At 44.4% G+C, this 25,619-nt stretch overlaps 1 long non-coding RNA gene across 1 annotated transcript; it reads right to left on the reverse strand.

Moving 5' to 3' along the window:
* Nucleotides 1-1,167: 1,167 nt before the first annotated feature.
* LOC134911170 (uncharacterized) lies at nt 1,168-3,145 on the reverse strand. Its single transcript, XR_010176377.1, has 2 exons — nt 2,484-3,145; nt 1,168-1,346 (listed from the first exon to the last, which is right to left on the reverse strand). It is a non-coding gene; the product is annotated as an uncharacterized LOC134911170 (long non-coding RNA).
* Nucleotides 3,146-25,619: the final 22,474 nt, after the last annotated feature.

A 25,619-nucleotide genomic window follows, 5' to 3' on the forward strand; every position in this document is an offset into this window, starting at 1 on the left:
TCTGCTCCTCTTCACGTGAACAAGCAAGAAGCTCTCTGTCACTTTGGGCAATAAAGTTTGTCAAGTAATAATAAATAAAAAAATCCCTGCTGCAGCTACATGGGACACAGGAAATGACAGGTGATTCCACAGTGCTGAGACAGAACTGTGCTGTCGTGGACAGGAGGGGGTGACCGGTTGCATACCCTCCAACATGACCCGCCCCACTAGGTACAAAATGCTCTGTTTCTGGACTTCCCTCTTAATTTATTATTGCCATCACCTGTGAAGAAACAGCTTTCTTATCATTTAACTAGTTCAACACAGGTGATGGAAATCATAAATTAAGAGGGAAGTCCAGAAACAGAGCATTTTGTACCTAGTGGGGCGGTTCATGTTGGAAGGTCTGCGGTTGTGGCCCCTCTTCGGCAGGGCCGTTCTTAGTACAACTTGCAGTAGCCTCCTTCTGCTTTGCACCAATATCAGCTAAAGCAGGAGTGGCATTAATGCTACAAAAAGTGGAGTCTTAGGCCCTCATTCCGAGTTGATCGCTAAGTTTTTCGGTCGCACAACATATTCGCAAAGTTGCGTTAATGTAGTAAATATGCAAACCTCCGCCCCCAACGTATTTTTGCACATTCGTACGCAGCATTACACAAAGTGGGCGTACGCCAAATGACATCGCAGTAATGCGAAACCATCGCAGCATTGCGAATCCATCGCAATAACACATACTTAATCGTAAAAATACTAAGTTTTAGTAGATTTACACATTTTACCGTAAAAGTGCACACTTTTAAGGAAAAACGCTCAAAAATGTTTTTTTAAAGCTATTAAGTGAAATTACACCATTCCTTTTAAAGTCAACAAGCCCTTTTCAATAACGAATCCAATTAGTGTAATGATTGATAATGTTCCTAAACAATTAAGTCTGCAAAACAAACCAGATTAACACTTTGTTGCCATAATTGCCCATCAACATGTAAAAGTGTTTTTTTTTTTTTTTACCCCTTTGTTTGTTTTTAAAGGTGTTGTTTGTGAATGAAGGTGTTTACATGTTTCTTAACACAATAATCTCCTGTTTTTTTGGTTAATAATCTAACGTAAGATGTGTGTAATGTTTTTTGCAAACAATTTCTGCCTGCCAATCAGCTGATCCTTTTTTGCATTAATAAACACAACACCCGGTTAACTTTAATCAACTTTTTTTTTTTTTTTTTAAATAAATCAGTTTTTTTTTTTTTTTGAAAATAAACAATATCATGCATATTTTTGCAAATTGTCAACACAATGCATTAATCCTTGCAGGTGTTGGCGCATGGTGTAAAGAATGCCTCCAAAACTTGTGGGATCTCCAACTGCAACATCTGAAATTAAGATGCAACACAAACATTAATAACTTAATTACATTACTTATTATCCAAGCAAGGCGCAAAGCACACTTAAATGCAGGCATGTCCAAACTGCTGGACTCCAGCTGTTGTGAAACTACATATACCAGCATGCCTTGACACAGTTTTGTGGTCAGGGAATGCCAAAGCTGTGTCAGGGCATGCTGGGATGTGTAGTTTCTCAACAGTTGTAGGGCCGCAGTTTGGACAGGCCTGCTTTAATGGCAAAGTTACTACATCCTGCCTGTTTTATGGTACAATCATTAGCAGAACAACACACAAGCCTGCTCAGCCTTTTTTTAAGATTTTAAAGTGTTCCAGACCATGGGTTACATTTACTACTATGTGAGTTATATTTAAGATGGAACGTTGCCCATAGCAAACAAGCAAAAATATGAATATTATATTGTAGAAGTGGTTCCCAATTTTTTAAGTATAATCTTATTGGTTGCTATGGCCGACATCCCATGTTAAAGATAACTACCATCTTCGTCAATGTTACACCATGTTGGCATTCATTCCCATTTGGTTTTTTTTTAATTGTTTTTTTTTTTTTAAGGGTGTTGGTCCTGCATCATCACACTGCATATCAACATCTTCAGAAGGACAACATATCCTAGCATGCCCACACTCCATGAAAGCTGCCCTTACTAAATAAGGTCAAACAGGTTTGACTTTATCCAATAATCATTTTGTGAGTGTAACTTTCACACCACAAATCATTGGGTCGTTAGGCTGCCTAACAAAGTGAAGCTTGTGATTTGTAAGTGTAAATATTAAGAATACACAGGCACAAGTGTAAAAGAACAACAACATACTAAACTCCACTCAGGTCTAACTGTTTCCCCGAAAACCTAACACATATAAACCCTGTTGTCCTGCCAACCCTGTAGACCTAATGAGTGTCGACCTAGAGTGGACACACAAAACATGGCACACATAAACACTGGACATATAATGACACTCAAATAAATGTAAATTCAACATGTACACCATGAAGAAAAACACAATTAATTTTCCTTGGTACAAGAATTCCAACAGTACAACACTGCATGTTTTGTCATTGTAAGTGTAAGTAGGTAATCATTTTTAACAAAATGTTAAAACACTTACTTTCCTCGGCAACATGAAGACTCCCTGAACTGTCTTCAGGGGCTTCCTCTGCCCATTCACTGGGTGGGGATGGCGGCTGGATGGGGGAAGGCGGCTGGATGGGGGAAGGAGGAGGGATTGGGGAAGGAGGCTGGATGGGGGAAGGAGGCTGGATGGGGGAAGGAGGTTGGATTGGGGATGTAATTTCAGAGGGTGGGTCTGATTGAGAGGGCGAGGGGGGCGGTGAAAATGTTAGGCCAATTGAGGGTGAGGGGGGCTGAGAAGGTGAGTTGGAAGTAGAAGGAGAAGGGGTATGGGAAGGAGGAGAAGGGGTCACAGAAAGAGAAGGAGAGGTTGGCTGAGAAGGGGAGTGGAAAGTGGAGTGGGCCTGGGAAGCTGAGGGGGCCTGGGAAGCTGAGGGTGACTGGGAAGCTGAGGTGGATTGTGAAGCTGAGGGTGATTGGGAAGCTGAGGGGGATTGGGAAGCTGAGGGGGAGTGAGAAGGGGAGGGGGAGTGAGAAGGGGAGGGGGAGTGAGAAGGGGAGGGGGAGTGAGAAGTGGAGGGGGACTGGGAAGTGGAGGGGGAGTGAGAAGGGGAAGGGTGCTGAGCTGGTGCATCATGTGGTGCTTGCCGTTGTGGTCGTCCTAGAATGATTGGTAAAATATATTTCAATTTGCATGTTAAATTACATACTAAGCAATTTTAATTTTCACTGTTCGGTTCCATGTAAAAGAAAGTTTTTGTAAGAATTTTTACAAAATAATTATTCAAACCTCTTCATGTTGCCCACTACAAACAAAATTATGAAATTTAAAAATTTTGTCGGTCATTCCTGTATCTATTCCATTGAGACATATTGATTTGTCTAGCCAACATCACCAGATCACTATTCAAGCTACCTTATTATATAGACAGCACTGATCAAGTGTTTTGGTACAGTTTCCTGCCTGGTTACTAATTATGTAAAACATGCACTTGTTTAGGGACACTTTGCTACAGTCAGTAATGTTTGCCCTAACCACACACACTGTCCTATTTTTTCAAAATGTTCACTCAGTGTTGCAATTAGCCTACCACTTAGTGAAAATTTGCACTATTTATGCTAATAATCTTATGTAATGTTACTTACTGCGTGCATGCATAGTGCGGATTTGCTGGCGGATCTCCGCCAACAGCTCTGGAGTCCTCCTTCGGAGATCACTCCATCTCCGCTCTAACTGGATGATGGTCCGCCTGCTGCGGACGCGAGACCGCAGCAGGCGACGGACCTCCGCGTAGGCCTCGCGCTTAACACGATTGGGGATGAATCGCCCAACGCGGCCTACGCGGCGGTCCATCACCGCAACCAGGACGCGGAGCTCCCGCCTGGTGAAAGGTGCCGCACGCATCATGGCAATGGCGTTTTCCTTATTTGGGCATATATTTATAATGTCTGTTAGCATGTGATTGGTCCACAATCTATGCTGTCATATGTCATTTATAATAACTTTATTGATCTTTGCAATGCTGTGAAGAGCAGAGTGTTATTTCGCACGAGCGGATCTACGCATTCGCATAAGCAAATTTTAAGCAAAACACAACCATAATTTTAAAAACAAAAAAAACACAGACACACACACAGTTTTAGATCAATTTATAAACATATCTGAGTACTCACCTCAGTTTGTGTGGTCTTTCAGCTGGACATTCACAAAGTGGGCAACATTCAGTTTCATTTGTTTTTTTTTTGTTTAAATAATCATGATGTTAGAATAGTAAAAAAATAAGGACACTATATAGCAACATCACAGTATTGTTTGACACAAAATTAAATTGTCAGCTTAACGTGTTATTGTTTGTTGAAGATAAAAAAAAAACAGATTCAAACACACAAAAAGCATTACACAATGACCTTACAATAGCAAACACAATTTCTACATTTAAATACAAAATGATGCATACTGTGCTTTTATTTTGGTAACAATAGAGTAAAAAAAAACACTATACCTGAAAAATTCAGCAACAATGCTTGCCCTGACTTGGCTCCCCCTCCTTGTAACACTCCCCCCACCGAAGTGTCGGACAACCCCTGGCTCCTCATCAGGCAATTCCTCTGTCTGAGGAAGCTCTACGCTACTCCTTACCGCGATATTGTGGAGTATAGCGCACAGGACCACTATTTTACTTGCCATCTCCGGCGAATACATGATGTCGCCACCAGTGCGGTGGAGCACACGAAACCGCCCTTTAAGGACCCCAATTGTGCGCTCCACCAGCTGCCTAGTGGCAGTAAGCGCGGAGTTAAATGCCGTCTGTGGTCCTGGCCTGGGATTACGGTAAGGAGTCATGAGCCAGGGGGTGCAAGGATATCCACGGTCTCCTGTTTGAGGCAAAAAAAATAATTAGAAATAGTCAATTTGGAAAAATATACAAAATTTTGATCAAAATATGTGCTACAACTCACCCAATAACCACATGTCTGCTCGTTGACTTGATCTTAATCTGTGCCATATCCCTGATTGTCTAATGACATACGCATCATGGGAACTTCCAGTAAACTTAGCGTTCAGGGAAAGGATCTGGAGGGATGGCCCACAAACAACCATTACATTCAGAGAATGAAACAGTTTCCTGTTTCTAAAAATTTCTTCATTATGTTTTGGTGGCTGAATAGCTACATGTGTGCCATCCACAACCCCAATAACATGTGGGAAGCGACTACCACCTTCCGCAAATTGCCGCTTCACCACATCTAGGGCACCAACATCCAAAGGCATAGCAATAAATTGCTTCACACGCTTGAGGAAAGCCTGGCAGACACGCCGCAGGACCTTACTGAACTGGCCCTGCGACATGCCAACCAGGTCTCCAACCACATGCTGGTAAGACCCTGTTGCCAAAAAATGTAACACAGCAAGGAATTGTGTCAATGGTGGTATTGCTGTAGGATACCGAATTTCAGACTCCAGATCACTCTCTATTATGGAGAGAGTGTCTAGGATTAGATGTGGTGGCAGCCTGTATCTACGTACAACCACATCATCTGGCATCCCAAAAAGTAGGACACGGGGTCGGAAAATTGGTGGCCTAGCACGCCTCCGTTGCCTTGGTTGATGAGGAGCCGGTTGTGGTTGTGGGGCTGGCGGTTGGGGTGGGAGTGCTGGCGTGGGTTGGGGAGGTAGGGCTTCTGCTGCGATAAATATAGACATCACACACTTTTATAAAAAAAAAAAAAAAATGAATAAGACAAAAACAAAGTCCAAAAAATATGCAAACAAAAAATTATTACAAAAAGGGTGTGTCAACTTACTGCAGGAGCGTAAGACATTTTTTCTGGGTTCAATTCAGGACCAAAAAGAATATTATAAAAAAAACAAAAAACATTATTATAATGAAAGCTACATATGTTAAATTGTAATTGTTAAAAATACTATTATTTAAAAAAACAGAACATCAAACACATCACAAACAACTACTACAAAATTAAGAATAATTGGTTAAAAAAATTAAAATTACAAAAATAAAAAGTTAGCCCTTTAGTAGCTAGCCCAGCCAAGAACAACACTACTTTGCTGATCAATCCCGGTACAAAACATAACATTTATTATCAAGATGGAAAACAAACATAATCAAAACACTTTGAACAAACACAAACAGGCACCAACACAGGCCCAGGTAACTTACCTGATCCAAAATAAAGAAAGGAACTCTTTGTGTTATACAGCACACCAAAGATACAAAATCAACTAGGGTTACGTCACCCAAAAAAAAAACTCCTACAAGAGAGCAAATATGACAGTCAAAAACAACATACAGACCAATAAACAAAACAGGCACCAACACAGGCCCAGGGAACTTACCTGATCCAAAATAAAGAAAGGAACTCTTTGTGTTATACAGCACACCAAAGATACAAAATCAACTAGGGTTACGTCACCCAAAAAAAAAACTCCTACAAGAGAGCAAATATGACAGTCAAAAACAACATACAGACCAATAAACAAAACAGGCACCAACACAGGCCCAGGGAACTTACCTGATCCAAAATAAAGAAAGGAACTCTTTGTGTTATACAGCACACCAAAGATACAAAATCAACTAGGGTTACGTCACCCAAAAAAAAAACTCCTACAAGAGAGCAAATATGACAGTCAAAAACAACATACAGACCAATAAACAAAACAGGCACCAACACAGGCCCAGGGAACTTACCTGATCCAAAATAAAGAAAGGAACTCTTTGTGTTATACAGCACACCAAAGATACAAAATCAACTAGGGTTACGTCTCCCCAAAAAAAACTCCTACAAGAGAACAAAAATGTCAGTAAAAGCAATGAAGCACAGGTTTATTTGCAAAAATGGACTAGCTAAATATATATGTGAAAAAAAGAATAAGAAACAATCAACATAAAATAAACACTTTGAAATCAAAAAATGAACAACAAGACGAATTCCAGAATACTCACAAACGAAAATTCGCAGACAAAATGCTACACTGACTATATTCTAAACGCAAACGAAAGGACAAATGTATGCTTGACAATTACTCACTCTGAAAATTCCTATAGCACCTTCACGCACAAGCCAACAAACTCAAGTGAAACTCCAAACTACCTACACTCACAGCGTGCAAAGTAGGCCCTTAAATAAGCAGTGCAATCATTAATCAGATTAACAGTGTACACCTGTGTGAATTAACGATACGCACGTAGGTATATAAGCACACACCTCGGCGTACACACGTCATCACAAACATGGCTTCTCGTGAGCAAATCGCAGCAGAGATGGACCGCATTGCAGAGCAGGAGATGGCATTGCGGAAAAGACGCCTAGATTGCCAGAGGCGCATGTTGGAATCCGCCTCTGCGTCCGAATCCGAGTCCGAATCCGCCTTGACTGGGGATACCCTGCCACACACACAAAGTGACCAAACTGAGGGAGAATTGGCTTTAGCCACACAAACACAACAGACAGAAGCTGCTAGTGAGGAGGAAGATGGTGATGACCAACAAGAAGAAACCTCACAGGCTACCTCCAGACGGAAGAAAAGACAGCCTGCATTCACTAAGAGGGAGTTGCGTGTCTTGGTCACGCAGGCCATGTCCAAAATCCATAGAGGGCCAAAAAACATGGGGGCTGCTTCAAAAGAACGAATCTGGAGAGACATCACAAAATCTGTGAATGAAGTTGGCTCTGTCGTCAGAACATCACAGGAAGTGAGACGACGGTAAGTGCATATTGACAGTCCTTTTTCTGTGCTAAGTTGACTAAAAAATGTAGTTACATGTGATGTTATGTCTAGCAAACACAAGCAGAACACGTGTCCTATATATTAGCTTAGACAAATAATAAGACTCTACTTTGTCCCTCTTTCACAATACATATGTAGGTGGGCCGACTTCAAATCCCGCCTGAAGGCAAAGAGGGCTGCGGAGTGGAATGCCTCAAGGGCTACAGGTGGAGGAGCACCTGTCGCTGTGGAGTATACTGACTTGGAGGAGATGGCGATGCCCTGTGTCAGTTATGAGGAGGGCCAAGGGGTGTCTCATATGGACACGGACCTGCCTGAGATCCTGACGGGACATGACTTGGAAGGTAAGTTTACACATTTAGTTGTCTGTAATTTTGACAGTATTTATAATAATAAACTAATTTTGTATCCTACTTTTTTCCCACACATTCTTCTATTTGCTTGCCACAAAACACAGCACAGGGGGGTGATCCGTTTGAGTCACAGGACGGTTATGTGGTTGAGGCTGAGGTGGAGGGACCTAGTGAGTCTGGCAGTGTGGGCCAACAAATCCCACCTCTGCAGGTTCCTACTGGCCCCCCCACCCAACCCTCTGCTATCCCGGAGATCCTGCTTGAAATCGCTAGGTATGGTGAGAGCCTAAATCGGTTTCAAGACGGGGTCATCCGGGAGGTAAGCCAGATAGCTGTCCGGCTCACTGAGCACCGAACCTGTGTTGAGCAAGGTGTTGCTCAACTCTGCCAAGGTCTGGCAGAGATCAGGCAGGGCCAAGAACAACTTGCCTCCTCATTCAAAACCCTTGCAAATAACATCTTGCAAGGGCTCCAGGCCATCGCTGTCTCCCTTGCCCACAGTGGCAGAGAGCCACCCACATCGGCTCACTCCCCTGCCCCTGCCCAGGAAGAACAGCCCACTGGGCAGGCCCAACGAAGGTCGCTCCGCAGACCTTCCAAAGAAGAACAGCCTCAGGCGGGTAGAAAAAGAAGAAAATGATGTCTCTCCAGATGGGCAGCACCCATGTTTTTGATGTTGCCTCTATGTATTTTTGGAGTTGGCTTGTGTGACCAGAATGGATAACTCCCTCTTAGTGAAATGTATTCTTTCTGTTTGGATGTATTGTAGCCTGTGAGTTTCTGTGTATAAACACCAGAGCCATCTTCCTCTTACTAGTGTGCTATGTATTGTTGTGTTTGTGTGGTGGATCCTAATTCTTTCTCATTTGGTTTAAAATTTGTGTGTGGCAGGGTGTGTCATGTTTTATTTATGCTTTAAAAATATACTTTTGTCAGAAGCAGAATTTTGCAGAGTACTGAGTTCTGCTATCTAATGATTGTCAGTGCCATCTGCTTGCTGCTTGGTCCATCTCTGCCTGTGCGACTCACGTGGAGTCATGTTTAAATGTTGTGAAATATTATTATAGTAATAAAAAATATATTTTAAAAATTTGAGCAGTTTCTTCAAGGTAATGCAGTTCAAGAAAGATTAGGTCAGCATATAGACACTTGTAGACCAATCTGCTAATTCTCCTTAAAAATTGAAAAAACAAACAAAAAAAAAGGTATGCTTTGCACCACACTTTAATGTCCATATTAAGTAAACAGACACGACGCTTTTTATAAATATCTATGGTCAACAGGACATCATTTCAAACATTGTCAGATATTATAATCAAATATTATTGTGACTTTTAAGACTACATTAAAGTGTATGCTGCATTATGTGGGTGTTGGTTTATTTGTAAAAAATGTTGCAGATTTCAAACACTTTCACAAATATTTTCACTTGCTTGTATTTGGGAGTCTTACACACATTAAAACTAGTTTTACAAATGCTTACACAACAAATTCAACAAAAAACACACCCTTATTTGGCAGTGTGTGAGATTTATATGTGAGTAGAATAAACATGTGATGTGTGTTCAGACAATTGCTGGTTGGTAACTTTCATCTGCTCATTAATTAACAAGTAATTGGACATCAGATGAATGTGATATCCAATTAACTGCTAATTACTGCATACACACTTGTACCAGTACTTCGCAAATGTAGAGTAACTGCAGACCTACTCGGCTGCTGCGTGAATGTTGCTACGGTTTCCTATGTTAGTTTTAACAGCGACAATGTTTATTTGCGAAAAACACGCCCATTGCGAGTTGCATACTCCCACACTGTACGCCCACTTTCACGCCCATGTCGGAGCATTGCGAAGTCTCGCCTCCGCCACGCCCACGCCACTCCTCGTTTTCGTTTGCCAGTTACGGCTTTTTTTTTTCTGAGTAATTTTGCCCAGTTGTCGTACGTATGTACTCGCGCATGCGTAATCACGCATTTGCGCATGCGCAGATACTTACATTTCGTACATTTGCGTTGCGAAGACTCTTAGCGATCAACTCGGAATGAGGGCCTTAGTACATGGACCCTTTAATTCCAAAGCATGATAAAAAAAGCATTACCCATGAACTGTTTAAACTCTTCTCTCAATCTGCTCAACTCAACGAGCTCCGCCCACATTTCTGTGCAGCCACAACACTTTCCAAAAGGTAAAATGCCTCTCTGACATCATTGTTTCACTGTTTATCTGCAGCAAGTGGCACTATGGGGACACATGTATATCTGGCACTATGGGGGCATATGTGTATCTGGCACTATACTGGGGGCATATGTGTATCTGGCACTATACTGGTGGCATATGTGTATCTGGCACTATACTGGGGGCATATGTGTATCTGGCACTATGGGGGCATATGTGGATATGGCACAATCCTGGTAGCATATGTGTATCTGGCACTATACTGGGGCATATGTGTATCTGGCACTATACTGGGAACATTATGTGTATCTGGCACTAGACTGGGAATGTTATGTGTAAACTGCCACTATACTGGGGGCATTATGTGCAGCTGATACTATACTGGGGATGTTATATGTATCTGGCACTATAATGGAATGTTATGTGTATCTGTCACTATACTGGGAAGTTATGTGTAACTGACACTATACTGAAATGTTATGTGCATTTGGCACTATACTGGGGACATTATGTGTAAGGAGCACTACTGTGAGCATTGGGGGTAATTCTGAGTTGATCGCAGCTGGAATTTTGTTAGCAGTCGGGCAAAACCATGTGCACTGCAGGTGGGGCAGATGTAACATGTGCAGAGAGAGTTAGATTTGGGTGGGGTGTGTTCAATCTGCAATCTAAATTGCAGTGTAAAAATAAAGCAGCAAGTAATTACCCTGCACAGAAACAAAATAACCCACCCAAATCTAACTCTCCCCGCAAATGTTATACCTGCCCCCCCTGCAGTGCACATGGTTTTGCCCAACTGCTAACAAATTTGATGCTGCGATCAACTCGGAATTACCCCCATTGTGTGTAAGGCTGCTAATTGCTATATTTACAAAAGTACTTGGAATTTTTTGACTGTGTTACCATAGTATTTTGCCTGTCTGTATTACCTGTTGTATCAGTTTAAAAACATTTTTATACTCCTTCATCTCTGATGTCCGGGTTGCTTCTTTCTGTTTACCATTCTAGCTCCTAGCTCCTCCCATTCTGGTCATTCTCTGAACTCACTGGGGTACACCTCTAGAGAACTTAATCATGTGTAGTTGCTTGACAGCTCTTACTGTGCGCTTAGAGTCCCTTCATTCTCACTACCCTCCTCTTCAAGCAAAAAGAGAAAATGCAGGTGCACACTGTAAGTACTCAGAACACTGCTAGTCAGAACAATTATAGTAAACTCTGCCATTTAAGATGAAGTAACATTGAGTTTCTTAGCATAATTTTGGCCAGGAATATGGGCCCACCTACCAAGGCCAGATGACCTTATCACCTCTTCAAGCTTAAGGTAGCTTAAGCATCAGATCTGCTTTTATTTGTGGGGGTGAACAGTGCAAATGTGTATTTTACTCTAAGCAAACAGACCAACGCTCATCTCCCCATGAGCACTAAAGGGTATTTTGCTACATCCTCCTATATTGTGTAATAGTTCATTTAATTTACTTTGAAAGGCAAGAAATGCTACAAAAAAAAAAAAAAAAAGGTGTAAACAATTATATCATGGGGATAAAACACAGATTTTTCTCATGTTGTATGTTGTTTTCCACATATGAGTCTGAGTCATGTTAGGATGTATTTAATCCTTATTTGGAATTGATTTGAAATGTTGATGTTGAATAATGCTTTTGGTGTGTGTGTCTACAGAGGACAAAGGCAGAAACTATATAGACATATAGGGGGTCATTCCGAGTTGATCGCATGCTGCAACTTTTTGCAGCCCGTGCGATCAGATAGTCACCTCCTATGGGGGAGTGTATTTTAGCTGTGCAAGTGTGCGAATGCTTGTGCAGGGGAGCTGTACAAAAACATTTTGTGCAGTTTCTGAGTAGCTCTGAACTTACTCAGCCGCTGCGATCAGTTCAGCCTGCGAGGTCCCGGAATTGACGTCAGACACCCGCCCTGCAAACGCCTGGACACGCCTGCCTTTTCCTCTCTACTCCCAGAAAACGGTCAGTTGCCACCCCGGAACGCCTTCCTGCTGTCAGTCACCTTGTGATCTCCGCTGCGATCGAAATCTTCGTTAGAACAATCGCTGCCTGCCGTTCCCCGTCGCCGGTCAGTGACATGCCTGCACATTGCGGCCGCAGCGCATGGCATTCCGGATCCGATCGCACGGCTGCAAAAAACTGCAGCATGCGATCGGGTCGGAATGACCCCCATCGAAAATTACGATGATTGCTGTTAGAGTTGTAAGATGTGACTCCATGTCTATAAATGAACAGCCAGTAACACCATTTACTTAGAGTGCAGCAGAATAAATTTCTGATGTCAGTTATTGCCACTGTAAAGAGTCACTGCATAAAATACTCCACAGCCCCATTCATCAGATTCATGACCCATTTGCTCCTCTGATGTGTGTGATCATTGCAGTTTGATATGGGAGAATCAAAATCTTATACATTGCACTAATAAAAGTGTCAGTGCAAAGTATAGATTCATCTCACTTTAGGCGTGTTCCTCTAATTACATTATATTTAATTTGAATATCATTTTTTAAGATATATCTAAACCCTAAAAGTGCCTTATTCAGGTGACAAATATATTAATTTTCTTCACACATTTGTTTAAGGTATACCATTTTGTCTAATTGTATTTTTTCAGAGGAAAAGAAATTACTGCTAAACCCATTCATGTAAAGCATGGAGTTAAAACACCCTGTTCAAAGCTTCCATTACATTAAACTGAAGTCTCATTAGATAACTAAGGGCACGGGACGAGGGCCGTCTTTTCATATGGGCTCAATGGGCACTTGCCAAAGGACCCCAGTAGTATAAGGGTCCAAGGCTAATAGCTGAGGGTCCCCTTTTTCCAGGGGTACAAGATTTTTGAAAATCGGTCCTGGGGAACCGGAGATATCCGACTTCAAAGTACTGGTTCCCATCTGAGCCTGTTAATTGCTCTTCCCAGCCAGATATCTCGGTGTCTGTCTGACTTAGAGTTTTTCTAAAGGTATCCTCCAAAAGCTGGGAAACTAACCTTTCAGTTGACACTGACAGCTTTTCTCTACTATGCCCAGAACCAGAGATATCAGCCTTCCAGCAGCTGGTCCCTGCTCCAGCTCCACATGTCTGGTATGCAGATTTATATTTTCATCGGTGGATTGCTCTGGCTCCTGAACTCTGAGCCCCAAGTTCCCAGTACCTCCTGCAAGGTGGGACTCTCTAGTTTTTTTTTAGTCCAATTGAAAGCTAAGAAATCTATTTCCAGAAACTGGAGATATCTGCAGTCAAGTAAGCTGCCCTACCTTCGGAAAATGATAAATAATAAGCCCACTCCACTATCCACCCCTCCCCTACGTATTAGACACCCCCGACCAACCTGGAACTCATGGGCCCCTTCATTCAGCCTAATGCCACCTTCTACAGTGTAGTGTTCTCCCTCCCACCCCATCTCCTACCGTCTGTGTAGTAAAGGTGTAATTAGCAGAAATTAGTGCTCCAGCTCCTACATGCTGAGCGGAAGATAGAACACCCGCTACCGTCTGCAAGACATCAAAGCTGCTGATGACAGTACCTCCATCCCAACCGCTGGAGGATGGTTGGGGGCCCCAGTGCAGTGCTTTGCCCAGGGGCCTACACTGCTGTCAAGACAGCCCTGCACGGGGCACATCTTTTCGGCAAGAATCCTGATTTATTAGTCAGTTAAGCAGCTGTGATGTCACAGTGGTCCTGCCCCTGTATATCAACCCAAAAATTCATACACTGAAGAGCAAGACAGCAAGTTTGTTACTTTCTGCTGGCTCAAAGAGAGCAACACCAGCCTCCTAACTTAGCAACTGCTGTATCGTATGAGACAGCAAATATAGCATTTTATGTACTGTGGCATACCTCCCAACTTCTCCATCTGCCAAGAAGATACATGACTGAAATTAGGGGGCATGGACTCGCAAGTGCCACGATTGCAAGCCACGCCCCATTTTAGTCACTATTGGGCCATGAACAGCACTCAGTGAGCTCATGGCCGTGCCCCCTTTCCCTCTCTGTCGGGAAATACATGCCATCTATTCACTGCTGTTTTGCTCAGAGCAACGGGTGATGGGGGGATCTCCCAACTGCCTCCTCCACCGTGGGACACTGAGACCCACGGGTGGGACAGTGAATAACAGTACTGTCCAGCCAAAATCGACAGTTGGGAGGTATGTTGAGCCCATGTTACTTAAACAATGAGATGTGCGCCGACCCACGTGTTTAGGTTTTGGACCTGTCTTAACTTCTTGTTTCAGTTTTGCCTAAAAACATCCTTATGTCTTTTGGCTTTGGATCTGGATTTTTTCCCAAAAATTTATAAAATTGCTAAATCACATAATTTGGGCCTTTTTTCATCCTACAGTATTAATAACCTCAGTAACATAAATTTCCAGTCATTAGAGTCAATTTTGATTACCTCACAACTCAAAATATTGTTCACCAACATAGCTGGCTGGCTTAACTAAGCAACAGAGCAGCGGCACAAACTCATGACAGTTATTTCTGTTGAAAAATGTATTGCAAATTAGTAGTGATGAGCGGGTTCGGTTTCCGAGAAACCGAACCCCCCCGAACTTTACTCTTTTTACACGGGTCCGAGCCATACTCGGATTCTCCCGTATGGCTCGGCTAACCCGGGCGCGCCCTAACGTCATCATCCCGCTGTTGGATTCTCGCGAGATTCGGATTCTATATAAGCAGCCGCGCGTCGCCGCCATTTTCACACGTGCATTGAGATTGATAGGGAGAGGACGTGGCTGGCGTCCTCTCCGTTTATATAGTTATAGTTAGTTAATCTGATTGCTACTGCTTAGCTTATTGTGGGGAGGATTGGGGAGCAGCTGTTAGGAGGAGTACAGTGCAGAGTTTTGCTAGGTTTTTTATATCCGTTCTCTGCCTGAAAAAAACGCTCCATACCATATCTGTGCTCAGCCTCAGTGTGCTGCATGATATATCTGACTGTGCTGAGTGCTCACACTGCTTAATTGTGGGGGAGACTGGGGAGCAGCTATAGCAGGAGTACAGTGCACAGTTTTGCTGACAGTGACCACCAGTATACGTTTGTCTGCCTGAAAAACACTCCTGTGGTGTCTTTTTTTCTTTATACTATAAGTATAAACTAGAGATGAGCGCCGGAAATTTTTCGGGTTTTGTGTTTTGGTTTTGGGTTTGGTTCCGCGGCCGTGTTTTGGGTTCGACCGCGTTTTGGCAAAACCTCACCGAATGTTTTTTGTCGGATTCGGGTGTGTTTTGGATTCGGGTGTTTTTTTCAAAAAACACTAAAAAACAGCTTAAATCATAGAATTTGGGGGTCATTTTGATCCCAAAGTATTATTAACCTCAAAAACCATAATTTACACTCATTTTCAGTCTATTCTGAATACCTCACACCTCACAATATTATTTTTAGTCCTAAAATTTGCACCTAGGTCGCTGGATGACTAAGCTAAGCGACCCTAGTGGCCGACACAAACACCGGGCCCATCTAGGAGTGTCACTGCAGTGTCACGCAGGATGTCCCTTCCAAAAAACCCTCCCCAAACAGCACATGACGCAAAGAAAAAAAGAGGCGCAATGAGGTAGCTGTGTGAGTAAGATAAGCGACCCTAGTGGCCGACACAAACACCGGGCCCATCTAGGAGTGTCACTGCAGTGTCACGCAGGATGTCCCTTCCAAAAAACCCTCCCCAAACAGCACATGACGCAAAGAAAAAAAGAGGTGCAATGAGGTAGCTGTGTGAGTAAGATAAGCGACCCTAGTGGCCGACACAAACACCGGGCCCATCTAGGAGTGGCACTGCAGTGTCACGCAGGATGTCCCTTCCAAAAAACCCTCCCCAAACAGCACATGACGCAAAGAAAAATTAAAGAAAAAAGAGGTGCAAGATGGAATTGTCCTTGGGCCCTCCCACCCACCCTTATGTTGTATAAACAGGACATGCACACTTTAACCAACCCATCATTTCAGTGACAGGGTCTGCCACACGACTGTGACTGAAATGACGGGTTGGTTTGGACCCCCACCAAAAAAGAAGCAATTAATCTCTCCTTGCACAAACTGGCTCTACAGAGGCAAGATGTCCACCTCATCATCATCCTCCGATATATCACCGTGTACATCCCCCTCCTCACAGATTATCAATTCGTCCCCACTGGAATCCACCATCTCAGCTCCCTGTGTACTTTGTGGAGGCAATTGCTGCTGGTCAATGTCTCCACGGAGGAATTGATTATAATTCATTTTAATGAACATCATCTTCTCCACATTTTCTGGATGTAACCTCATACGCCGATTGCTGACAAGGTGAGCGGCGGCACTAAACACTCTTTCGGAGTACACACTTGTGGGAGGGCAACTTAGGTAGAATAAAGCCAGTTTGTGCAAGGGCCTCCAAATTGACTCTTTTTCCTGCCAGTATAAGTACGGACTGTGTGACGTGCCTACTTGGATGCGGTCACTCATATAATCCTCCACCATTCTTTCAATGGTGAGAGAATCATATGCAGTGACAGTAGACGACATGTCCGTAATCGTTGTCAGGTCCTTCAGTCCGGACCAGATGTCAGCATCAGCAGTCGCTCCAGACTGCCCTGCATCACAGCCAGCGGGTGGGCTCGGAATTCTGAGCCTTTTCCTCGCACCCCCAGTTGCGGGAGAATGTGACAATTTTCTCACCAGCAGGTCTTTCAACCCCTGCAGACTTGTGTCTGCCGGAAAGAGAGATCCAAGGTAGGCTTTAAATCTAGGATCGAGCACGGTGGCCAAAATGTAGTGCTCTGATTTCAACAGATTGACCACCCGTGAATCCTTGTTAAGCGAATTAAGGGCTCCATCCACAAGTCCCACATGCCTAGCGGAATCGCTCCGTGTTAGCTCCTCCTTCAATGTCTCCAGCTACTTCTGCAAAAGCCTGATGAGGGGAATGACCTGACTCAGGCTGGCAGTGTCTGAACTGACTTCACGTGTGGCAAGTTCAAAGGGCATCAGAACCTTGCACAACGTTGAAATCATTCTCCACTGCGCTTGAGACAGGTGCATTCCACCTCCTATATCGTGCTCAATTGTATAGGCTTGAATGGCCTTTTGCTGCTCCTCCAACCTCTGAAGCATATAGAGGGTTGAATTCCACCTCGTTACCACTTCTTGCTTCAGATGATGGCAGGGCAGGTTCAGTAGTTTTTGGTGGTGCTCCAGTCTTCTGTACGTGGTGCCTGTACGCCGAAAGTGTCCCGCAATTCTTCTGGCCACCGACAGCATCTCTTGCACGCCCCTGTCGTTTTTTAAAAAATTCTGCACCACCAAATTCAAGGTATGTGCAAAACATGGGACGTGCTGGAATTTGCCCATATTTAATGCACACACAATATTGCTGGCGTTGTCCGATGCCACAAATCCACAGGAGAGTCCAATTGGGGTAAGCCATTCCGCGATGATCTTCCTCAGTTGCCGTAAGAGGTTTTCAGATGTGTGCGTATTCTGGAAAGCGGTGATACAAAGCGTAGCCTGCCTAGGAAAGAGTTGGCGTTTGCGAGATGCTGCTACTGGTGCCGCCGCTGCTGTTCTTGCGGCGGGAGTCCATACATCTACCCAGTGGGCTGTCACAGTCATATAGTCCTGACCCTGCCCTGCTCCACTTGTCCACATGTCCGTGGTTAAGTGGACATTGGGTACAACTGCATTTTTTAGGACACTGGTGAGTCTTTTTCTGACGTCCGTGTACATTCTCGGTATCGCCTGCCTAGAGAAGTGGAACCTAGATGGTATTTGGTAACGGGGGCACACTGCCTCAATAAATTGTCTAGTTCCCTGTGAACTAACGGCGGATACCGGACGCACGTCTAACACCAACATAGTTGTCAAGGCCTCAGTTATCCGCTTTGCAGCAGGATGACTGCTGTGATATTTCATCTTCCTCGCAAAGGACTGTTGGACAGTCAATTGCTTACTGGAAGTAGTACAAGTGGGCTTACGACTTCCCCTCTGGGATGACCATCGACTCCCAGCAGCAACAACAGCAGCGCCAGCAGCAGTAGGCGTTACACGCAAGGATGCATCGGAGGAATCCCAGGCAGGAGAGGACTCGTCAGAATTGCCAGTGACATGGCCTGCAGGACTATTGGCATTCCTGGGGAAGGAGGAAATTGACACTGAGGGAGTTGGTGGGGTGGTTTGCGTGAGCTTGGTTACAAGAGGAAGGGATTTACTGGTCAGTGGACTGCTTCCGCTGTCGCCCAAAGTTTTTGAACTTGTCACTGACTTATTATGAATGCGCTGCAGGTGATGTATAAGGGAGGATGTTCCGAGGTGGTTAACGTCCTTACCCCTACTTATTACAGCTTGACAAAGGCAACACACGGCTTGACACCTGTTGTCCGCTTTTCTGTTGAAATACCTTAACACTGAAGAGCTGATTTTTTTGGTATTTTCACCAGGCATGTCAACGGCCATATTCCTCCCACGGACAACAGGTGTCTCCCCGGGTGCCTGACTTAAACAAACCACCTCACAATCAGAATCCTCCTGGTCAATTTCCTCCCCAGCGCCAGCAACACCCATATCCTCCTCATCCTGGTGTACTTCAACACTGACATCTTCAATCTGACTATCAGGAACTGGACTGCGGGTGCTCCTTCCAGCACTTGCAGGGGGCGTGCAAATGGTGGAAGGCGCATGCTCTTCACGTCCAGTGTTGGGAAGGTCAGGCATCGCAACCGACACAATTGGACTCTCCTTGTGGATTTGGGATTTCGAAGAACGCACAGTTCTTTGCGGTGCTTTTGCCAGCTTGAGTCTTTTCAGTTTTCTAGCGAGAGGCTGAGTGCTTCCATCCTCATGTGAAGCTGAACCACTAGCCATGAACATAGGCCAGGGCCTCAGCCGTTCCTTGCCACTCCGTGTGGTAAATGGCATATTGGCAAGTTTACGCTTCTCCTCCGACAATTTTATTTTAGGTTTTGGAGTCCTTTTTTTACTGATATTTGGTGTTTTGGATTTGACATGCTCTGTACTATGACATTGGGCATCGGCCTTGGCAGACGACGTTGCTGGCATTTCATCGTCTCGGCCATGACTAGTGGCAGCAGCTTCAGCACGAGGTGGAAGTGGATCTTGATCTTTCCCTAATTTTGGAACCTCAACATTTTTGTTCTCCATATTTTAATAGGCACAACTAAAAGGCACCTCAGGTAAACAATGGAGATGGATGGATACTAGTATACTTATGGATGGACTGCCGAGTGCCGACACAGAGGTAGCTACAGCCGTGGACTACCGTACTGTACTGTGTCTGCTGCTAATATAGACTGGTTGATAATGAGATGTAGTATGTATAAAGAAGAAAGAAAAAAAAAACCACGGGTAGGTGGTATACAATTATGGATGGACTGCCGAGTGCCGACACAGAGGTAGCTACAGCCGTGGACTACCGTACTGTACTGTGTCTGCTGCTAATATAGACTGGATGATAATGAGATGTAGTATGTATGCATAAAGAAGAAAGAAAAAAAAAACCACGGGTAGGTGGTATACAATTATGGATGGACTGCCGAGTGCCGACACAGAGGTAGCTACAGCCGTGAACTACCGTACTGTGTCTGCTGCTAATATAGACTGGTTGATAATGAGATGTATAACAATAGATAGACACCAGACTATTGTTATATATCTGTGTTTTATAAATGTGGTGACATTTATTTCGATACCAGAAGTGTACAGGCGGCTTTGCGCCCAGGGAATTTGCTTCATTGTTTTCATATTCTGATAATGAGATGTAGTATGTATAAAGAAGAAAGAAAAAAAAAACCACGGGTAGGTAGTATACAATTATGGATGGACTGCCGAGTGCCGACACAGAGGTAGCTACAGCCGTGGACTACCGTACTGTACTGTGTCTGCTGCTAATATAGACTGGATGATAATGAGATGTAGTATGTATAAAGAAGAAAGAAAAAAAAAACCACGGGTAGGTGGTATACAATTATGGATGGACTGCCGAGTGCCGACACAGAGGTAGCTACAGCCGTGGACTACCGTACTGTACTGTGTCTGCTGCTAATATAGACTGGATGATAATGAGATGTAGTATGTATAAAGAAGAAAGAAAAAAAAAACCACGGGTAGGTGGTATACAATTATGGATGGACTGCCGAGTGCCGACACAGAGGTAGCTACAGCCGTGGACTACCGTACTGTACTGTGTCTGCTGCTAATATAGACTGGATGATAATGAGATGTAGTATGTATAAAGAAGAAAGAAAAAAAAAACCACGGGTAGGTGGTATACAATTATGGATGGACTGCCGAGTGCCGACACAGAGGTAGCTACAGCCGTGGACTACCGTACTGTACTGTGTCTGCTGCTAATATAGACTGGTTGATAATGAGATGTAGTATGTATAAAGAAGAAAGAAAAAAAAACCACGGGTAGGTGGTATACAATTATGGATGGACTGCCGAGTGCCGACACAGAGGTAGCTACAGCCGTGGACTACCGTACTGTACTGTGTCTGCTGCTAATATAGACTGGATGATAATGAGATGTAGTATGTATAAAGAAGAAAGAAAAAAAAACCACGGGTAGGTGGTATACAATTATGGATGGACTGCCGAGTGCCGACACAGAGGTAGCTACAGCCGTGGACTACCGTACTGTACTGTGTCTGCTGCTAATATAGACTGGATGATAATGAGATGTAGTATGTATGCATAAAGAAGAAAGAAAAAAAAACCACGGGTAGGTGGTATACAATTATGGATGGACTGCCGAGTGCCGACACAGAGGTAGCTACAGCCGTGAACTACCGTACTGTGTCTGCTGCTAATATAGACTGGTTGATAATGAGATGTAGTATGTATAAAGAAGAAAGAAAAAAAAAACCACGGGTAGGTGGTATACAATTATGGATGGACTGCCGAGTGCCGACACAGAGGTAGCTACAGCCGTGGACTACCGTACTGTACTGTGTCTGCTGCTAATATAGACTGGATGATAATGAGATGTAGTATGTATAAAGAAGAAAGAAAAAAAAAACCACGGGTAGGTGGTATACAATTATGGATGGACTGCCGAGTGCCGACACAGAGGTAGCTACAGCCGTGAACTACCGTACTGTGTCTGCTGCTAGTAGACTGGATGATAAATAATGATATAAAAAATATATATATATCACTACTGCAGCCGGACAGGTATATATTATATAATGACGGACCTGCTGGAGTGGACACTGTCTGTCAGCAGAATGAGTTTTTTAATTTTTATAGAATAAAAAAACACCACACAAGTCACACGACGAGTGTACTTTTTCAGGCAGACATTCAATCACAATATACTATACTGGTGGTCAGTGTGGTCAGGTCACTGGTCACAGTGGTCAGTGGTCAGTCACACTGGCAGTGGCACTCTGGCAGCAAAAGTGTGCACTGTTTAATATGTACTCCTGGCTCCTGCTATAACCTATAACTGCTCCCCAGTCTCCCCCACAATTAAGCTGTGTGAGCACAGTCAGATATTATACATAGATGATGCAGCACACTGGGCTGAGCACAGATATGGTATGTGAGTGTGACTGAGTCACTGTGTATCGTTTTTTTCAGGCAGAGAACAAGAACAGAACGGATTATTAAATAATAATAAATTATAAAACTGCACTGGTGGTCAGGTCACTGGTCATCAGTCACTAGTATAACTCCTCCTAAGCTCCAGTAAGTAAATGAAGTGTCTCACTCTCACTCTCCTATCTATTTTAATTTCTAAACGGAGAGGACGCCAGCCACGTCCTCTCCCTATCAATCTCAATGCACGTGTGAAAATGGCCGCGACGCGCGGCTCCTTATATAGAATCCGAGTCTCGCGATAGAATCCGAGCCTCGCGAGAATCCGACAGCGTGATGATGACGTTCGGGCGCGCTCGGGTTAACCGAGCAAGGCGGGAAGATCCGAGTCGCTCGGACCCGTGTAAAAAAACATGAAGTTCGGGCGGGTTCGGATTCAGAGAAACCGAACCCGCTCATCTCTAGTATAAACGCAGTCTGCTGACAGTGTCCACCAGGTCCATTATACTGTATATAGCAGTAAGGTAGGCCACTGCTGTACCTACCTCTGTGTCTTCAGTCACTCATCATCATACATAAAGTATACTATCCATCCATCTACATTGTATACCTGTGATGTCTTTTTTTCTTTATACTATAAACGCAGTCTGCTGACAGTGTCCACCAGGTCCATTATACTGTATATAGCAGTACGGTAGGCCACTGCTGTACCTACCTCTGTGTCTTCAGTCACTCGTTGTCATACATAAAGTATACTATCCATCCATCTACATTGTATACCTGTGGTGTCTTTTTTTCTTTATACTATAAACGCAGTCTGCTGACAGTGTCCACCAGGTCCATTATACTGTATATAGCAGTACGGTAGGCCACTGCTGTACCTACCTCTGTGTCTTCAGTCACTCGTCGTCATACATAAAGTATACTATCCATCCATCTACATTGTATACCTGTGGTGTCTTTTTTTCTTTATACTATAAACGCAGTCTGCTGACAGTGTCCACCAGGTCCATTATACTGTATATAGCAGTACGGTAGGCCACTGCTGTACCTACCTCTGTGTCTTCAGTCACTCGTCATCATACATAAAGTATACTATCCATCCATCTACATTGTATACCTGTGGTGCCTTTTAGTTGTGCGCATTAAAATATGGAGAACAAAAATGTGGAGGGTAAAAAAATAGGGAAAGATCAAGATCCACTTCCACCTCGTGCTGAAGCTGCTGCCACTAGATGAAATTCCATCAACGTCGTCTGCCAAGGCCGATGCCCAATGTCATAGTACAGAGCATGTAAAATCCAAAACACAAAATATCAGTAAAAAAATGACCCAAAAATCAAAATTAAAAGCGTCTGAGGAGAAGCGTAAACTTGCCAATATGCCATTTACGACACGGAGTGGCAAGAAACGGCTGAGGCCCTGGCCTATGTTCATGGCTAGTGGTTCAGCTTCACATGAGGATGGAAGCACTCATCCTCTCGCTAGAAAAAAGAAAATACTTAAGCTGGCAAAAGCACAGCAAAGAACTGTGCGTTCTTCAAAATCACAAATCCCCAAGGAGAGTCCAATTGTGTCGGTTGCGATGCCTGACCTTCCCAACACTGGACGGGCAAAGCTTGCACCTTCCACCATTTGCACGCCCCCTGCAAGTGCTGGAAGGAGCACCCGCAGTCCAGTTCCTGATAGTCAAATTGAAGATGTCACTGTTGAAGTACACCAGGATGAGGATATGGGTGTTGCTGGCGCTGGGGAGGAAATTGACAAGGAGGATTCTGATGGTGAGGTGGTTTGTTTAAGTCAGGCACCCGGGGAGACACCTGTTGTCCATGGGACGAATATGGCCATTGACATGCCTGGTCAAAATACAAAAAAAATCAGCTCTTCGGTGTGGAATTATTTCAACAGAAATGCGGACAACAGGTGTCAAGCCGTGTGTTGCCTTTGTCAAGCTGTAATAAGTAGGGGTAAGGACGTTAACCACCTCGGAACATCCTCCCTTATACGTCAAATGCAGCGCATTCATCATAAGTCAGTGACAAGTTCAAAAACTTTGGGTGACAGCGGAAGCAGTCCACTGACCACTAAATCCCTTCCTCTTGTAACCAAGCTCCTGCAAACCACACCACCAACTCCCTCAGTGTCAATTTCCTCCTTACCCAGGAAAGCCAATAGTCCTGCAGGCCATGTCACTGGCAAGTCTGACGAGTCCTCTCCTGCCTGGGATTCCTCCGATGCATCCTTGAGTGTAACGCCTACTGCTGCTGGCGCTGCTGTTGTTGCTGCTGGGAGTCGATCGTCATCCCAGAGGGGAAGTCGGAAGACCACTTGTACTACTTCCAGTAAGCAATTGACTGTCCAACAGTCCTTTGCGAGGAAGATGAAATATCACAGCAGTCATCCTGCTGCAAAGCGGATAACTGAGGCCTTGGCAGCCTGGGCGGTGAGAAACGTGGTTCCGGTATCCATCGTTAATTCAGAGCCAACTAGAGACTTGATTGAGGTACTGTGTCCCCGGTACCAAATACCATCTAGGTTCCATTTCTCTAGGCAGGCGATACCGAAAATGTACACAGACCTCAGAAAAAGAGTCACCAGTGTCCTAAAAAATGCAGTTGTACCCAATGTCCACTTAACAACGGACATGTGGACAAGTGGAGCAGGGCAGACTCAGGACTACATGACTGTGACAGCCCACTGGGTAGATGTATTGCCTCCCGCTGCAAGAACAGCAGCGGCGGCACCAGTAGCAGCATCTCGCAAACGCCAACTCGTTCCTAGGCAGGCTACGCTTTGTATCACCGCTTTCCAGAATACGCACACAGCTGAAAACCTCTTACGGCAACTGAGGAAGATCATCGCAGAATGGCTTACCCCAAATGGACTCTCCTGGGGATTTGTGGCATCGGACAACGCCAGCAATATTGTGCGTGCATTACATCTGGGCAAATTCCAGCACGTCCCATGTTTTGCACATATCTTGAATTTGGTGGTGCAGAATTATTTAAAAAACGACAGGGGCGTGCAAGAGATGCTGTCGGTGGCCAGAAGAATTGAGGGCCACTTTTGGCGTACAGGCACCGCGTACAGAAGACTGGAGCACCACCAAAAACACCTGAACCTGCCCTGCCATCATCTGAAGCAAGAGGTGGTAACGAGGTGGAATTCAACCCTCTATATGCTTCAGAGGATGGAGGAGCAGCAAAAGGCCATTCAAGCCTATACATCTGGCCACGATATAGGCAAAGGAGGTGGAATGCACCTGACTCAAGTGCAGTGGAGAATGATTTCAACGTTGTGCAAGGTTCTGCAACCTTTTGAACTGGCCACACGTGAAGTCAGTTCAGACACTGCCAGCCTGAGTCAGGTCATTCCCCTCATCAGGCTTTTGCAGAAGAAGCTGGAGACATTGAAGGAGAAGCTAAAATAGAGCGATTCCGCTAGGCATGTGGGACTTGTGGATGGAGCCCTTCATTCGCTTAACCAGGATTCACGGGTGGTCAATCTGTTGAAATCAGAGCACTACATTTTGGCCACCGTGCTCGATCCTAGATTTAAAACCTACATTGTATCTCTCTTTCCGGCAGACACAAGTCTGCAGAGGTTCAAAGACCTGCTGGTGAGAAAATTGTCAAGTCAAGCGGAACGTGACCCGTCAACATCTCCTCCTTCACATTCTCCCGCAACTGGGGGTGCGAGGAAAAGGCTACGAATTCCGAGCCCACCCGCTGGCGGTGATGCAGGGCAGTCTGGAGCGAGTGCTGACATCTGGTCCGGACTGAAGGACCTGCCAACGATTAGTGACATGTCGTCTACTGTCACTCCATATGATTCTCTCACCATTGA

Source organism: Pseudophryne corroboree, chromosome 4 (assembly GCF_028390025.1).
Source record: "Pseudophryne corroboree isolate aPseCor3 chromosome 4, aPseCor3.hap2, whole genome shotgun sequence".
Taxonomy (NCBI): Eukaryota; Metazoa; Chordata; class Amphibia; order Anura; family Myobatrachidae; genus Pseudophryne; species Pseudophryne corroboree.